We start from the raw sequence: 6,000 nt of genomic DNA, 5'->3' as shown, positions 1-6,000 counted from the left end.
GTAGTTTCACTGTCCGTGATGTCGGATGTTACCCGTCTAAACCCAGGCACACTGAGGCCGGTAGTTTCACTGTCCGTGATGTCGGATGTTACCCGTCTAAACCCAGGCACACTGAGGCCGGTAGTTTCACTGTCCGTGATGTCGGATGTTACCCGTCTAAACCCAGGCACACTGAGGCCGGTAGTTTCACTGTCCGTGATGTCGGATGTTACCCGTCTAAACCCAGTCACACTGAGGCCGGTAGTTTCACTGTCCGTGATGTCTGATGTTACCCGTCTAAACCCAGGCACACTGAGGCCGGTAGTTTCACTGTCCGTGATGTCGGATGTTACCCGTCTAAACCCAGTCACACTGAGGCCGGTAGTTTCACTGTCCGTGATGTCTGATGTTACCCGTCTAAACCCAGGCACACTGAGGCCGGTAGTTTCACTGTCCGTGATGTCGGATGTTACCCGTCTAAACCCAGACACACTGAGGCCGGTAGTTTCACTGTCCGTGATGTCGGATGTTACCCGTCTAAACCCAGACACACTGAGGCCGGTAGTTTCACTGTCCGTGATGTCGGATGTTACCCGTCTAAACCCAGTCACACTGAGGCCGGTAGTTTCACTGTCCGTGATGTCGGATGTTACCCGTCTAAACCCAGTCACACTGAGGCCGGTAGTTTCACTGTCCGTGATGTCGGATGTTACCGGTCTAAACCCAGTCACACTGAGGCCGGTAGTTTCACTGTCCGTGATGTCGGATGTTACCCGTCTAAACCCAGTCACACTGAGGCCGGTAGTTTCACTGTCCGTGATGTCGGATGTTACCCGTCTAAACCCAGTCACACTGAGGCCGGTAGTTTCACTGTCCGTGATGTCGGATGTTACCCGTCTAAACCCCAGACACACTGAGGCCGGTAGTTTCACTGTCCCTGATGTCGGATGTTACCCGTCTAAACCCAGACACACTGAGGCCGGTAGTTTCACTGTCCGTGATGTCGGATGTTACCCGTCTAAACCCAGTCACACTGAGGCCGGTAGTTTCACTGTCCGTGATGTCGGATGTTACCCGTCTAAACCCAGGCACACTGAGGCCGGTAGTTTCACTGTCCGTGATGTCGGATGTTACCCGTCTAAACCCAGACACACTGAGGCCGGTAGTTTCACTGTCCGTGATGTCGGATGTTACCCGTCTAAACCCAGTCACACTGAGGCCGGTAGTTTCACTGTCCGTGATGTCGGATGTTACCCGTCTAAACCCAGACACACTGAGGCCGGTAGTTTCACTGTCCGTGATGTCGGATGTTACCCGTCTAAACCCAGTCAGACACACTGAGGCCGGTAGTTTCACTGTCCGTGATGTCGGATGTTACCCGTCTAAACCCAGGCACACTGAGGCCGGTAGTTTCACTGTCCGTGATGTCGGATGTTACCCGTCTAAACCCAGTCAGACACACTGAGGCCGGTAGTTTCACTGTCCGTGATGTCGGATGTTACCCGTCTAAACCCAGGCACACTGAGTCCGGTAGTTTCACTGTCCGTGATGTCGGATGTTACCCGTCTAAACCCAGACACACTGAGGCCGGTAGTTTCACTGTCCGTGATGTCGGATGTTACCCGTCTAAACCCAGGCACACTGAGTCCGGTAGTTTCACTGTCCGTGATGTCGGATGTTACCCGTCTAAACCCAGACACACTGAGGCCGGTAGTTTCACTGTCCGTGATGTCGGATGTTACCCGTCTAAACCCAGACACACTGAGGCCGGTAGTTTCACTGTCCGTGATGTCGGATGTTACCCGTCTAAACCCAGACACACTGAGGCCGGTAGTTTCACTGTCCGTGATGTCGGATGTTACCCGTCTAAACCCAGGCACACTGAGGCCGGTAGTTTCACTGTCCGTGATGTCGGATGTTACCCGTCTAAACCCAGGCACACTGAGGCCGGTAGTTTCACTGTCCGTGATGTCGGATGTTACCCGTCTAAACCCAGGCACACTGAGGCCGGTAGCTTCACTGTCCGTGATGTCGGATGTTACCCGTCTAAACCCAGTCACACTGAGGCCGGTAGTTTCACTGTCCGTGATGTCTGATGTTACCCGTCTAAACACAGTCACACTGAGGCCGGTAGTTTCACTGTCCGTGATGTCGGATGTTACCCGTCTAAACCCAGTCACACTGAGGCCGGTAGTTTCACTGTCCGTGATGTCGGATGTTACCCGTCTAAACCCAGTCACACTGAGGCCGGTAGTTTCACTGTCCGTGATGTCGGATGTTACCCGTCTAAACCCAGACACACTGAGGCCGGTAGTTTCACTGTCCGTGATGTCGGATGTTACCCGTCTAAACCCAGGCACACTGAGTCCGGTAGTTTCACTGTCCGTGATGTCGGATGTTACCCGTCTAAACCCAGGCACACTGAGTCCGGTAGTTTCACTGTCCGTGATGTCGGATGTTACCCGTCTAAACCCAGGCACAATGAGTCCGGTAGTTTCACTGTCCGTGATGTCGGATGTTACCCGTCTAAACCCAGTAACACTGAGGCCGGTAGTTTCACTGTCCGTGATGTCGGATGTTCCCCGTCTAAACCCAGTCACACTGAGGCCGGTAGTTTCACTGTCCGTGATGTCGGATGTTACCCGTCTAAACCCAGGCACACTGAGGCCGGTAGTTTCACTGTCCGTGATGTCGGATGTTACCCGTCTAAACCCAGTCACACTGAGGCCGATAGTTTCACTGTCCGTGATGTCTGATGTTACCCGTCTAAACCCAGTCACACTGAGGCCGGTAGTTTCACTGTCCGTGATGTCGGATGTTACCCGTCTAAACCCAGGCACACTGAGTCCGGTAGTTTCACTGTCCGTGATGTCGGATGTTACCCGTCTAAACCCAGGCACACTGAGGCCGGTAGTTTCACTGTCCGTGATGTCGGATGTTACCCGTCTAAACCCAGTCACACTGAGGCCGGTAGTTTCACTGTCCGTGATGTCGGATGTTACCCGTCTAAACCCAGTCACACTGAGGCCGGTAGTTTCACTGTCCGTGATGTCGGATGTTACCCGTCTAAACCCAGACACACTGAGGCCGGTAGTTTCACTGTCCGTGATGTCGGATGTTACCCGTCTAAACCCAGTCACACTGAGGCCGGTAGTTTCACTGTCCGTGATGTCGGATGTTACCCGTCTAAACCCAGTCACACTGAGGCCGGTAGTTTCACTGTCCGTGATGTCGGATGTTACCCGTCTAAACCCAGGCACACTGAGGCCGGTAGTTTCACTGTCCGTGATGTCGGATGTTACCCGTCTAAACCCAGGCACACTGAGGCCGGTAGTTTCACTGTCCGTGATGTCGGATGTTACCCGTCTAAACCCAGGCACACTGAGGCCGGTAGTTTCACTGTCCGTGATGTCGGATGTTACCCGTCTAAACCCAGGCACACTGAGGCCGGTAGTTTCACTGTCCGTGATGTCGGATGTTACCCGTCTAAACCCAGGCACACTGAGGCCGGTAGTTTCACTGTCCGTGATGTCGGATGTTACCCGTCTAAACCCAGTCACACTGAGGCCGGTAGTTTCACTGTCCGTGATGTAGGATGTTACCCGTCTAAACCCAGTCACACTGAGGCCTGTAGTTTCACTGTCCGTGATGTCGGATGTTACCCGTCTAAACCCAGTCACACTGAGGCCGGTAGTTTCACTGTCCGTGATGTCGGATGTTACCCGTCTAAACCCAGGCACACTGAGGCCGGTAGTTTCACTGTCCGTGATGTCGGATGTTACCCGTCTAAACCCAGGCACACTGAGGCCGGTAGTTTCACTGTCCGTGATGTCGGATGTTACCCGTCTAAACCCAGACACACTGAGGCCGGTAGTTTCACTGTCCGTGATGTCGGATGTTACCCGTCTAAACCCAGTCACACTGAGGCCGGTAGTTTCACTGTCCGTGATGTCGGATGTTACCCGTCTAAACCCAGGCACACTGAGGCCGGTAGTTTCACTGTCCGTGATGTCGGATGTTACCCGTCTAAACCCAGACACACTGAGGCCGGTAGTTTCACTGTCCGTGATGTCGGATGTTACCCGTCTAAACCCAGGCACACTGAGGCCGGTAGTTTCACTGTCCGTGATGTCGGATGTTACCCGTCTAAACCCAGGCACACTGAGGCCGGTAGTTTCACTGTCCGTGATGTCGGATGTTACCCGTCTAAACCCAGTCACACTGAGGCCGGTAGTTTCACTGTCCGTGATGTCGGATGTTACCCGTCTAAACCCAGTCACACTGAGGCCGGTAGTTTCACTGTCCGTGATGTCGGATGTTACCCGTCTAAACCCAGACACACTGAGGCCGGTAGTTTCACTGTCCGTGATGTCGGATGTTACCCGTCTAAACCCAGTCACACTGAGGCCGGTAGTTTCACTCTCCGTGATGTCGGATGTTACCCGTCTAAACCCAGGCACACTGAGGCCGGTAGTTTCACTGTCCGTGATGTCGGATGTTACCCGTCTAAACCCAGGCACACTGAGGCCGGTAGTTTCACTGTCCGTGATGTCGGATGTTACCCGTCTAAACCCAGGCACACTGAGGCCGGTAGTTTCACTGTCCGTGATGTCGGATGTTACCCGTCTAAACCCAGGCACACTGAGGCCGGTAGTTTCACTGTCCGTGATGTCGGATGTTACCCGTCTAAACCCAGTCACACTGAGGCCGGTAGTTTCACTGTCCGTGATGTCGGATGTTACCCGTCTAAACCCAGTCACACTGAGGTCGGTAGTTTCACTGTCCGTGATGTCGGATGTTACCCGTCTAAACCCAGGCACACTGAGGCTGGTAGTTTCACTGTCCGTGATGTCGGATGTTACCCGTCTAAACCCAGGCACACTGAGGCCGGTAGTTTCACTGTCCGTGATGTCGGATGTTACCCGTCTAAACCCAGTCACAGTGAGGCCGGTAGTTTCACTGTCCGTGATGTCGGATGTTACCCGTCTAAACCCAGGCACACTGAGGCCGGTAGTTTCACTGTCCGTGATGTCGGATGTTACCCGTCTAAACCCAGGCACACTGAGGCCGGTAGTTTCACTGTCCGTGATGTCGGATGTTACCCGTCTAAACCCATTCACACTGAGGCCGGTTTTTTTCACTCTCCGTGATGTCGGATGTTACCCGTCTAAACCCAGTCACACTGAGGCCGGTAGTTTCACTGTCCGTGATGTCGGATGTTACCCGTCTAAACCCAGGCACACTGAGGCCGGTAGTTTCACTGTCCGTGATGTCGGATGTTACCCGTCTAAACCCAGACACACTGAGGCCGGTAGTTTCACTGTCCGTGATGTCGGATGTTACCCGTCTAAACCCAGGCACACTGAGGCCGGTAGTTTCACTGTCCGTGATGTCTGATGTGCTAATCAGCTAACAGCATATAGGCTTCTCATCCTGCTTAATCCAGCTGAGCTGCTGCACACCTTCCATAAATGAAATAGTCCAGAAACAATTCTAAAGCACGGATAGAAATAATCAGATCAGGGAATTTTCTTTTATTTTTCTGAAACATCTAAAAATAGTCCTGCTGCATGCATGCTTGTCCTCGAGCTGCATTCTTTCATAAGTATTGGTGATTGGTGCCAGACACTTAAATTGCTACCATAGCAATTTTGAAGGAAATTTCCAGGGTAATTTTGCAGTGTCATTCTCACTATGACAACTGCTAATATGAATAACCTACATGAATATGAACACAGTGCTCCTCGCTTGAAGTTGACAGTTCAGTAAATGGCGAGTTTGTTCAGGAGCTGGGGCTGGGGCTGGGTGTAGGATGGGAGTACTTGAGTCACACTGTGAAGCACTGAGTACGTTTTACCCATTATATCACTTTCAGTTTGAGTCAAGTGTCAATAGAAATCATGTAGAAATGTTGCTAATCATGAACTGAGGGATTGCTAAGCTTAAAAAATGTGTTTATTTTCTATGTAATTAATTCATGTTCTCAATTTTATTCAGGGTCAGAAATTGATTTCCATGTGT

This window comes from Hemitrygon akajei, chromosome 4 (assembly GCF_048418815.1).
Source record: "Hemitrygon akajei chromosome 4, sHemAka1.3, whole genome shotgun sequence".
Taxonomy (NCBI): domain Eukaryota; kingdom Metazoa; phylum Chordata; class Chondrichthyes; order Myliobatiformes; family Dasyatidae; genus Hemitrygon; species Hemitrygon akajei.
The sequence above is the reverse complement of the archived record's forward strand: the minus strand, read 5'-3'. Positions refer to the sequence as shown.